Raw genomic sequence first — 12,587 nt, 5'->3', positions numbered from 1 at the left:
ATAATGAAAAATGCTCAGTTAATCAGAAATGAGGCAGAAAAAGGAGAAAAAGCAGATGGGACAAAGAGAAAACAAAAAGCAAGATGATTGATAGACTTAAATCTAATCATATCAATAATCACATTAAATGTAAATGGTCTCAACACTCCCAATTGGGAGTGGGACGAATTGGGAGATCAGGTTTGACATAAATACACTACCATGTGTAAAATAGATAGCTAGCGGGAACCTGCTGTATAGCACAGGGAGCCCAGCTCAGTGCTCTGAAACGACCTAGATGGGTGGGATGGCGGGGGTGGGAGGGAGATCCAAGAGGGAGGGGATATAGGTATACATATAGCTGATTCACTTCATTGTACAGCAGAATCTAACACAACATTGTAAAGCAATTTTACTCCAATAAAAAATAAAGTATTTCTTTGCTATGTTTGATATATTATAAAAATTGTAACTAAAATTTATTGAGAAATTATTATTTGGCAATGCTGTGCTACACACTTTCATGTATCATTTCATTTGAAAGTTAAGAAATCTGAGGTTTTAAAGAGCTAAATTATAAAAAGAGAGAAAACAAATAGCAAGATGATAGACTTTAATCATATCAATGATCACATTAAATGTAAATGGTCTAAACACTCCCAGTTAAAAAGCAGAGATTGTCAGATTGGATTTTTATAAAGACCCAAATATGTGCGACCCACCAAAACAAAAACAAAAACAAAAACAAAAACAAAAACACACATACACACTTCAAATATAAAGACATAGTTGAAAGTACAATGATGGAAAAAGATATACCATACTAATACTGATCAAAAGAACACTAGAGTGGTTAGTTAAATATCAGACAAAGTTTATTTTAGAGCAAAGAATCTTACCAGGGATAGGTAAGGTCATTTCATAATGAGTAAGAGGTCAATTAATCAAAAGCATATAACAATTTTAAATGTTTATTCCCTTAATGGCAGAGATCCAAAATATATAAAGCAAAAACTGGTAGACCTCCAAGGAGAAATAAATCCACAGTTATAAACTGAGATTTCAAATCTCAATAAATGAAAAAACAAATAGAAAATCAAATTTTACCTTCTTAGTGTGCCCTACCTTGACCATCCATTTTAATTGTGCCCCCTCACTCCCTACCCCTCTCTCCTGTACACGTCGTCACCTTCTAACAAAATATGTATGTATGTATGTATTGAAATTTATTTATTTGTATAATCCTAGCACAGTGTCTGGCACTTAGAACATTCTTAAAACAACAACAAAAAAAAAAACTGTTGAATAAAAACATGATTGAAAGACTGTTAACTGCTATTATGACTAGTATCATGTGACTCTGCTTGTAGTCTTTCTCTATTGTTATTTCAATGAGTAGACCCCAACAAAATCAATATTGGAGTCCCAAAATTCTAGAACATAAGGGCAGAAATCACAGAAATCCAGAATGTTCATGTAAGATGCATAGGATGTTAATATTCTAGAAAGTCAGAGTCTACAATGTTAGAATTCTGGAATGTTTAGAGCCAGAACATCAGAATCAGGGACCAGAGTTGACAAGCGATCTAAACCTAGTGTGTATGGGGAGGAGGGGGTGGCGCATTCAGAGTCAAACCGTACATTCTTTTATTCTACTTGCTAGTTCTGGGTGTCCCCTAACTTTAGTACCCATAGGGAGGTGTATCTGCAGCTCACTAACTCAGCTTAGCAAGGCAAAGGGACTGAGAAACTATTCACCCATGGCCTCAGGGGATGTAGAACGAGGGGAGTGGTGAAGGGGGGAGAGAGGCTGTCTTTCTCCATTTTAATAGAGCTCCTGCTCACAGGGCCCCTTCTGGACTATAAACCCGTGAGGCCTTTCGGTCATGCAAGACTAGAGGCTGTCATTATCAGAGGGAACCACCACCACCACCTGCACAGGAATAAGGGGGAGGCCACAGCAGCCTGAGGTCTGCCCATCATCCCAGGGACCCTGCTCCCCCACCACAGAACTGGCTGGGGAGGCTGAGCCCTAGGGAGTGGAGAGATAGGCTGCATGGAGTCAGGGCGGCCTAGGTCTCTAGGTCCAGGAGTGTAGCCTTCACTGCCCCGGCAATGGGGCACCCTGGTGGGGGTAGGGGTGTCCAGCAAGTGGGGCCCACACACTAAATCAGTTGTCCTCCTTTGTTTTTATCTACAGCTCTTATCACCCACTGAACCTCATGACTCATGTGTTTATCTTCTTTCTCATCCATCTCCCAAACTAGATTGTGAGTCCATGAAGGCAGCCAACAGCTCTGCTTTGCTCATGCTGTCCTAGCACCTAGGGGTGCTCTTGTGGACTCTGCAAACAGTGAATGTTCAGTCAGTGTTGCTGGTGGATTGCATGGATGAAGCTGCTTTGCCAGCCCTGTACACAGGGATTCTGTGCACATTGGGTCACACCCTGCTTATGAGAACTAGTGAAGGCTGTGAATCCTCTATCCAAACAAATCTCGCACCCCTCACATGCTGGTGCTGACACTTAACAAGGAACACACACAAACACACACACACACACACACACACTCACCAGCCCTAAGCTCTGCACAGACAAGTTTTGTGCCCATGCCCAGGCACCACTCTCTACCCCACTGGCCCTGGTGTGGGATGAAACTCAAGGGCCTGTTTCCAGCACCGTCTTTCACCCATCAGTCCTGTGCTGTCCAGGGAAGACCAGAGAAAATACCAAGAACCAACACTTGTGAGCACATGCTGGGTGCCCAGCGCTGTGCCCACATGGTCTCAGGCCGTGGCCTCCACCACCCCTGGGCACAAAGCCGCTACCTGAGACATAACCTCCCATAGTGAGTGGGGAGCCCTTTCTGAACCACTTTGCTATTGGCCTCTACAATAGCCCTTCATTTAGCCTCCATTTAGGACCCGGGTTCTCAACATTCTTGAATCACAGGCTGCGTTTTTTAGGCTGGGTCAACTGCTGGCAAAACCCCAGAAAAATGCACAAAGAAGCACGATTTATCAGGCAAATTCCCAGGGACTCTCCCTCTTTCCCCCTACCCCAACCGCGGTCACTGGAGCCTGTAGAGCCCCAAGCCTGGAACCAGACGTTACACACCTTGGGTACATGATGGGGGGCAGGGCTCCCTCTTTTTTGGACACTGCTCGGAAGCCCCCCCCCCCAACCCTTAGACTGCTGATGTGCCTCTCGCCCCCCTTCTTAATTACTACCGCGCTGCTTAATTGGGCGCCCCGTGCGTGCGTGCGTGTGTGTGTGTGTGTGTGTGTGTGTCTCGGGAGCCGGGGCGGGGGGGGGGGGGTCACTCTTACACATGGGGCGGCCGGGTGGAGGGGGTGCTGGCTCCCGGCCCGAGACCGAGACCCCTCCCCCCGCCTGGCCGCTGGAGGATTGTGAAGCTCAAACAGATGGACCGAGCCGAGGGGGCGGGGGCGCGCTGACGGGGTGCGAGACAGCAACGGCGGCCGCGCCTCCCTGCGCCCTGACAAAGGCGGGGGCCGGGCGGCGCGGGCGCCTTATCAGCGCGAGCAGACCCGGCGGCCGGGCTGGCGCCCGCGGCCCGCGTACAGACGCACAAAGGCTCGGGCTGGGCGGGGCGATGCGGGGGTGCGGGGGGCTCGAAGATTAATTGCCCAATCAAGTTGTGGGCGCGGGGCGGGGGCGGGGCCGCGGCCCCGGGGGACGCGGGGCGGCGCATAATGAAGTGTGCAAAAAGTTAATTTGCTCCGCGACTCGCTGCTCGCCACAATCAAAGGCGGGCGGCGGGGAGGGCGGGAGTGGGGAATGTGCCCGCCTCCCCTGCCTGCGATCTGGGGGGCGCCGGGTGAGGGGACACAGGACACCCCCAGCGCGGGAGCGGGGGGTAGAGGTCTTCACACGTTCGTTCGACAACCACTTCCGCCCGCCGAGTGTCCCCAGGCAGGTCCCGTCCAGTCTCCCAAGCGCCGCTCGCCTCTCCTGCACGCACAATGGTTGACATTTCTGGAGCGTTCACTCTGGGCCGGGCTCTGCGCCAAGCGTTTCCTGGCGTGATCTCCTGTCTCAACCTGAGGAGATAGGAACGGTGAGCATCCCGGTTTTGCAGCAGAGGAGCCGCATGGAGATGCTCGGGAAGTGATCCAAGGTCACACACAGTGCCCTAAAAAGGCCCGGAACCTTGGGTGAAAAATTGCACGGTGGAAAGTGTCAAATACAGATGATTTGTTTCAAGCTCTTGCAATCCCAAGACCACACTGTCTGGGCACGACCGGTCTGCCTTAGACTTTTATAGGGTGGAGTAGACAAGTTACAGGTGGGGGGATTTAGAGTTGAGATTGTTTTACAATCAGGGGAAGTCGCCTCAATCAGCTGAACAGGAAATGTTTATCTTTGTGTCTAGTTTCAGATGGCACAAACAGTTCTAATCTCAGCTAATCAACCATGAGACAAAGAATGGGAAGGTGGGGGGTCTTTGTCTGGCCTTAGCAGGTTCGGGCAAAAGGGGAAAGGTCAGAGACAAACAAGGGAGTCATCTCCAGTCTTATGGGAGCCATGAGAAATATGGACAGAGTCTTACCTAAGTCTTATGGGGAAGGTGGTGGCTTGCGGTGAGCCATTTACCGGAACACAAAAGGGTAGAGGGATTGCAAAAAACAAAAGGTTGGGGGGATTTCTTAACCATTCATGTTTTCTAAGAGCATAGGGCGCAGGTAAAGTTTAACACTGTCTAAAGGTTGGCTGATGGATGGCACAGGTAGAAGCTCTGGTTTCCTTTAACAGCAGCTTTGCTGAGTGGCTTAGAGCCACTGCCTTGTGAGGCGCTCATCCTCAGTAAGTAGAAATGCCCCTTTAGTCAGTCCCCTGGGGTTGTGACCGTGGGCAAGTCATTTGACCTCTCCTCCATACAGTGGGAGCCATAATAATACCCACCTTATAGGATACTATTATCAGTGAGAGCATAAACAGTAAGCACAAAGCAAAGCACCTGGAACATAGTAGGTGCATCATTACTGTTAGCTATGAGTGCTAGTATTTTCTCAGAAAGCAGAGGTATCAGGATTTGAATTCAAGCTGCATGGTTTCAGAAACTACGAGCTCACCCAGGTGCACAGCCAGATCTCTGTGTATTGCTTCAGTCCTCAAACACCAAACACATCCAGAACCTGGGCATCCTGACAAGAAAAGGAGCAGGCCCTGCCCTCCTGGAGTGGCTCATCCTGCAAGGCCAGCCAGCCCCAAACAGACAATGGCACGGAAGCTGCAGTGGCCATGGGAGCTCAGGGGAAGTGCCAAACTTGGGGTTAGGGCCGGCTGTGGGAAGGCCTGGCAGACATGTCCCAGGTGCCCACAGGCCAGTTGGCACAGAGAAGTGGCGGCCATGGCCGCAAGCCCCATCAGACTCCTACCAAGACCCCCTCCTCAAGAAGCAGCTTCTAGGATGGGTTCACCCCCTGGAGCTGACTGATGGCTCCTGAGTTCTTGTTCTCTGACCCACTGCCCAGGCCTGTCTCTGGGCCCAGGCTGTGCCAGGGGACTGGGGAGGAAGCCGTTGAGGGTGACAAGAGCCAGGCTTGCAGGCGAGAAGGGGCGGGATTACAGCCAAACCAAGATTTATGGGCCTGATCATAATAATGAAAGAAAGAAAGAAAAAAGGGATGCGTGTTGGGCAATGCCCAAGGACCAGGGCTGCTGCCCTATTACCAAAAATGTCGTAGCTCTCGACTCTACATATTAGCATAAAACATGCTGTTTTGCATCCATTTGCATCCATTTGCATGCTAATGACTTGACGCCACAATGCACCCAGTCCCCTAAGTGGCTTCTGGTCTTTGCTTTTCTCCCAGCCCCTGCCCCTTGTCTTGCGTTGAGAAAACCAGGAGATCTGGGTTCTAGGCTAGGCTGAGCCACTCACTCCCTGTGGGGCCTGGGTTGGTCCCTGTCCCTCTCCTGAGTCTCAGTTTCCCTGCCTGTGAGCTGAAGGAGAAAAACTGAGCAGGAGTTTTCATATTATGCTCCAGTAGTCCCCTTGGGGGCTGCAGACACAGAGACGGGGGGAGCAGGTGGGGCAGGCGCCCCCTCCCTCTATCCCCTTGAACAGCTGGGCCTCTGAGTAAAATTTCACTTGAGCAATGCAGAGCCTCTTGTTAAAAACAAAGACCAAAAAGTTTGCAAACAAACGCACTCAGTTATCTCCACTGAGTCTTTCCACTACAACGTTCTCTAAAGATCTGAATAATAGTAACAATCAGAGTTAAATATAGCACTTACCATGGGACAAGCACGATTCTAAGCACCAGGCACACATAACTCAATCTTCAAACAACCCTTGAAATAGGTGCTATTATTATACCCCCATTTTATAGATGGGTAAACTGAGGTACTGAAAGTAACTTAGCTAGGTTCAAACAGCAACTACATGGTAAAGTGAAGATTCAGACAGTCTGACTCTAGAGTCCACACCATGAATTTAGCCAAGTCAACCCTTCCATTATACAGATGAGGATACTGAGGCCCAGAGAGGGAGATTAAGAATTTCTAAGCATCACAGCTAAACTGGCACTTGAACCTTGCTTCCTGCCCAAGCCCCAGGCTCTTTGCCATCTGGGGAAGGATGAACAGAGAAGGGAGTTCTGGGGTTTCAAAGATGCTCAGGACTCCTTCTCTCTTGGTCCAATGGGCTTGCCAGGTTGAGGCATGCTTCCTACCCTGGCCGCTACCAGAGCCTGCTTCCTCCTCCTCAGCCAGCCTCGTCCCAGCTGGTGGACCTCAGGGAACAGGCCCTGAAACCAGCCAGAATGAGCCCCTAAATCAGGACAGACAGCAGGCTAGTGAGAGCACCAGGTGTGCCCATCAGAGCCAGCACACAGTGCCCTGGCTGGCTGTGCAGGTGGAGGAACTGCCCAGGGGGCTCCACTGCAGGGGGCTGGGGGGCTTTATCTCTGCAGAGGCAGGCAGTACCAGGCCAGCAGGTGCTCGGCCCCCACCCCTCAGGGGTCTGGCTGGGAAACTCCCAGATGTAGGGATGACTGGCTTCCCTGAGCGGTGCCCCCTGGGGATCTAGTCATCCCTCTCTCTATTCAGGGCCCCTGATGGCACCCTGGCCCTTCTGAAGTGCCCTCCCTCCTGCCAACCTCCCCGTCTGACCTGCCTCCTCTCACCTTGCTCCAGCCACCCTGGCCTTCTCTCAGCTCCTCGCACACCCCCAAGCTCAGTCCTACCTCCGCACCTCTGCACTTGCTGTTCCCTCCACCTGGAACACCCTGCTTGGCTGCTTCACACCCTTCAGGTCCCAGCTCCAGTAGCTTCCTCGCTACCTCGGAGAGGCCTTCTCTGACCACACCCTCTAAAGCTCTCACTACCTACCCCCACTCACTCCCTAGCACTTAACCTTGATGTCTTCTCCACCATTATTACAATCTGAATTTATCTTGTTTATTTATGTGCCTCCTTATTTAGTGCCTGTCTCCACCACTAGACTGTCACTCCAGGAGAGTCAGGACCGTGTCTGTCTTATAGAAATATGGTTCTCAATAAATATTTGTTGAAGGAAAGAAATAAAGGGGGAAGACAGTTGTTGCTGAAGATTTATTTGGTTGTTTTCAGTCTCCCCCTCCCCAACTCTGCCCTAGAATGTCAGCTCCATGGGGGGCAGGGATTTATGCCTGTTTTCTTCTTTGCTGTGATTCCCAGAGGCTAGCACAGTGCCAGGCACAGAGTAGGTGCTCAATAAATATTTGTGAATGAATGAGCTAAGTGTGTAAGATCCCTGCACTGGAAGTCAGGGGACCTGGGTCCCTTGCCAGCAATGCCCTTGATGGTGTGTAGGACCCGGGACAAGTTCCTTCCCTCTGGGGGCTTCAGTTTCCTCATCCAAAGGCTGGACTTCGGAATCCCTGCCACTTTCACCAGGATCATGGTGGGCAGAGTGTGGTCCGTCCTCACTCCTCCCCCAGGGAGGCAGATGGGGCAGCTGCCAGGAGGCAAGGGGCAGGCAAACCTGGATTCCAATCAGGACATGGCTACCACCTGGCTGTGTGACCTTGGAGGAGTCACTGTCCCTCTCTGAGCCTCCATTTCCTCATTTGCAAAAGGGACACAGTAGCTGTGAGGACTGCACAAGACGATGGAAGGGAGAGTGTTGTGTGCCGTGCCCACAGATGAGATGTCATTTCTCGTCAGCAAAGCAGTGCAGCAAGGAGATCACGACACGGCTCCACCCAGCACGTTTCTGTATTTTTCATCTGTAAAAGGGGGTCCTAATAGTACCAACCTCACAGGGCAATTGCGAGGATTAAGATGAGAAAATGTTATGTATGTACCTGGCACATAGTAGGGACTTTTCCAAATAATCATTGCACAAAGGAGACTCAGAGTGAGGGTGGGTGTGGGTGTGGTTTGAGTTCCGTGTTGGGGGTGGGTTGGGGAGGGTGAGGCAGCAGAGGTGGGTCAGAATGAGATCAGGCAGCCCTGAGGGCTAGATGGGAAATTAGCCTTTATACTGGGAGCAGTGGGAGCTACAGGATGGTTTAAACAGGGGAATAAAGTGATCTGATCTGACTTTAAAAACACTCACTCTAGCTGCCAGGTTGCCAGGTATGGCTGGCATTGCTGGTGGTTCCCCATGTCCATTATCTCCCTTTCCCTTAGTATTAGAACCCCTAGACATAGCTGGACACATGGACACCAGAATAGAGACCATACTTCCTAGCCTCTTGCAGTTAACGTGTGGCCATGTGTCTCCATCCTGGCCAAGAGGAATTAGAGTACCACGTGCAATTTCTGGGAGAGGTCCTTAAAGAGAGGGGGAGCATTCTTTGCCTCTTCCCCCTTCCCTCTGGCTGGAATGTAAACACGATGGCTGGAGAATGAGCAGCTATTCTGGGCCATGAGGTGTTGAGGAGTGTAGAACAATAAGATAGAAGGAGCCTGGGTTCCTGGGGATCAAAGTGCCATCTTGCTAGCTTAGGACTGCCTGCCTCCAGACTGTTTATAAGAAAGAGAAATTGGTGTTTTTCTTCATTAAGTCACTCTTCTTTGGAGCTCTCTGTCACTCACAGCCAGCTCCAAAACGGATGCAGTTGGCACAGGTGATCTTGGAGCGCTGTAGCCCATCTTGAGGTGTACAGGGCAGAGGACTCACCTGGGTCTTTTTTCTGCTCATACTGGCCCTGAAGCCCCTGGCCTTTGCTGCCCAGCTCTGCCTGTCTGAAGGCACAGCCCAGGTCAGCCCAATTAGTGGGCATCCCTGGCTGGGCCAAGCTCTGACAGGTGCAGAGCTCATGAAGGCCTAAGACCAGGGCTCCTACTGCGGTTTTCACAGCTCTGAGAGGCAGGGCAGAGAGCGGACAGTGGACAATGGCAGGATGGCATTGCCCATCCTGATGGCCACCTCCAGCCCCTTCTCACCCCTCTCCACGCGGCACCCAAGGGAGCCTCTTAGTGCCCTTTCCCGATCTCACAAATTCTACCACAGTGCCCTCCTGTGGCCCCACTGGGCCCTCAAACTGACATCCAGTCCCCTCTCTGGCCCACATCCTGGAGGATGGTGTGCAGGTTTGAGTCAGACTCATGAGGACAAATCCCCTCTCTTATCTGCTCTGTGACTTTGGGCAACTCGCTAAAGCATCTCAGGTCTTAGTTTCCTCCTCTATGAAATGGAGATGATTATAACAACTATTTCCTGAGTCAGTGCAGGGATTCCAGTTATTCACTGTTGAGTAACAACCCACCCCAAACACAGTGTTGTTAACCAGTTTCTTAAGCTCACAGATTATTATGGCTCAAGAATTCAGACAGAGCACATTAGAGATGGCTTCCTGCCATTCTACAATATCTGGGGCCTCAGCTGGAAAAAGTTGAAGGTCGGGCACTGGAATCATCTAAAGGTGTCTTCCCTTACATGTCTGGCAGCCAAGCCTAGCTCAGCCGAGGCTATTGGCCAGAATAGCTACGTGTGGCCTCTTCTTGGGTCCAGGGCTTCCTCACAGCATAGCAGCTGGGTTCTGAGAGCGTCCCCTGAGACCCAAGCACAAGTGATAGGCCACATCTGACCTATCCTCAGAAGTCACACAGTGTCACTTCTGCCACATTTTATTTCTAGAAACTATCACAGGAGGGCACATAGACCCCACCACTTGATAGGAGGAGTGTCAAGGAATTTGGAGCCATATTTTAAAATGCTTGAACAATGCGTAATAAGCACTCATTAAATGTTAGCTGGGAAAAGTGGCAGTAGTATAAAAGTGGCAGGGTTCAATCCTATATGTGTTGAAACAGTCATGTGACACTAGACATAAAAAAGGTTAATGGAGGAGGCACAGGAAGAGGTCCCTGGAACCCAACATCCCCACTAGGCTGAAAGATAGAGTTTAGATAATAAGAGCTAATAGGTATTGAGTGCTTACGAGATGCCAGGCACAGAGCCAAGCACTTTCCATGCATGATCTTATATAATCCACACAGTGGTCTAAGAGGCAGTTCCTAGCATTACGCCCATTTATTGACGAGCAGCCAGAGGCTCAGAAAAGCAAAGGGTCTTGCCCAAGACCACACAGCTAGAAAGAGGCACAGCCAGGATTTGAACCTAGGCAGCAGGTTGTCAGAGCTGGTCCTCATTTCCCAAGACGAAGCTGGGTAATAGCCAGCCTGCCAGGTGGAAGAGGCCATCCTGACTGTTTGGTGACAGACAGGGAGGGCTCGTGCTGCTGGATGGAGAGCCAGGACCAGGAGGTTTGTCAGCTGCAAGCCCACAGTCACAGGCTGGGGGAATGGGGCCAAGACCTCCGTCTGGAGGGATGGGGGAGGGAGGGAGAGAAGAGAGCCCAAAGAGCAAGGCAGAACCCCCAACCAGAGGCAGCAAAGTACTAATGGATGAAGGTAAAGCCTGGGTCACCAGAGCTGAACCCCAAGATCACAGCAGGGCCCTGACCTCTGCTCCCTGGAGCACCCAGCAGGCGGTCACTGGTCCCCCGCCTGGAGCAGGACGCACGCAGCCTGCCGCCGGCCGTCAGGAGGCCTCCGCTGTAGCAGAAGGAGCAGGAGGATGGGGAGGGGACTTGCCGCAGCTCTGGGTCCATAAGGGCAACAGCACACTGCTGAGACGGCTCTCCCCAGTGCCCTCTGGCCTTGACTTTGTTCTCTTCTCAACTACTCTTTTTTCCCTCCTTCCCTCCTTATTTCCATCTACCCCTCCTTCCATTCTTCCTTCTTTCCTTCTGTCCCTTCTTTCATGCCTTCCTTCCATGCTTCCCTCTCTTCCTCTCTTCTTCCCTCCCTCCTTCTCTCCTTCCTGTCATTCCTTCCCCATTATGAACTCTCACAGGGAGAAGCTACATCCCCCAAAGTCAGGGGTCAACCTGGTCTGAACCTGGTCATGACCATGGACTTCTTCATAAAGTGAAACATGACTCCCGAGCCATCACGAAGCCAGTCCTAAGGGTGTCATAAGTCTGTGATGAGTTCCTTCAACTCTCCAAAAATCAGATACAACAGGGGTGTCAACTCCTCTCTGCCCCAAAGTCAGAGGGTGTCTCCCAGAGCACCTGAGTATCGTGCGTGTTACTAGGAGGCAGCTTCATGGGGCACCGGATTACAGGCCGGATCACCTTGGGCTAATTGTTCAGCACCTCTGAGCCCCGGTTTTCTTGGCTGAAACCACTTCACAGGCTGAGAAGAGGGTGGGACGGGACGACACAGTTGCGCCCAGCCCCAGGAGTGCCTCTGCCTCGCCCAGTCCCTTGCTGGCACAGGCCTCTGACCTTTCTCCCAGGCCCATGGGGCGGAGCCAGCTCCCAGCTGACGTTGGCAAGCGGCTGGGAGGGTGGACCGGCAGGCTGTTGGGGCCGGCCTTGTGCCCAGAGAACCTTCTGTGCCACTGTTCCTCGGCCAGGCAGGCCCAGCCCACCAGCCACTTCCCGTGCCCCTGGCAGGACATGGCTGGAGGCCCCTCCTCTCCGCCTCTTGCTCAGCCGACCACGGTGGCCACCCTCCTCCCCCCCAGGCCCTGGAAACAGAAGTCTCCAATATAAATGCAAATTCACTGGGGTCCCTAGTCTCAGGCTGGCAGCTCCAGCCTGCACTGCAGGCTGGGGACATGAGCTGACACTGGCCCAGAGGAGATAAGGCCCTTCTGGGCTACCCCCACCCCAAGCCCACTCCTCAGCCTGTCAGCTCCACAAAGACCCCAGAGAGTCTTAGCCCTTCCTCTTCACTGCCCCACAAGGCCTGTGATGGGCCTGCGAAGGCCCCCCTCACTGTAATCAAGGACTGCAATCCTCAAATAGTGATGATGTCCTACCCACTGCCCTCCTGGGTTGGCAGGGACAAAGCCTCAAAGCAGAGAGGAGAAGGGCAGGCGACATGGAGGCCAATCTCTACCATCATAGCTCACAGGGCTCAGGGCTGCCACTAACCCACAGCATTCCTTTGTGTGAATTAGAAACAGGTACCCCCTCTTTCTGGTGTAAGGCAGCCTCTTAGCTCCCGACTGGGCACCGTTGAGCCCAGCAGTTGCACAACTGTAAGCAGGGCCCATCTCCTCTTTGGGACTTGGTCACCCCTCTGGCCAGAAGGATCATCTAGAGAGACCTTCAGGTGTTGTACAGCTCCTCTGAGG

Source organism: Balaenoptera ricei, chromosome 15, assembly GCF_028023285.1.
Source record: "Balaenoptera ricei isolate mBalRic1 chromosome 15, mBalRic1.hap2, whole genome shotgun sequence".
Classification (NCBI taxonomy): domain Eukaryota; kingdom Metazoa; phylum Chordata; class Mammalia; order Artiodactyla; family Balaenopteridae; genus Balaenoptera; species Balaenoptera ricei.
Note: the sequence above shows the minus strand (reverse complement) of the source record.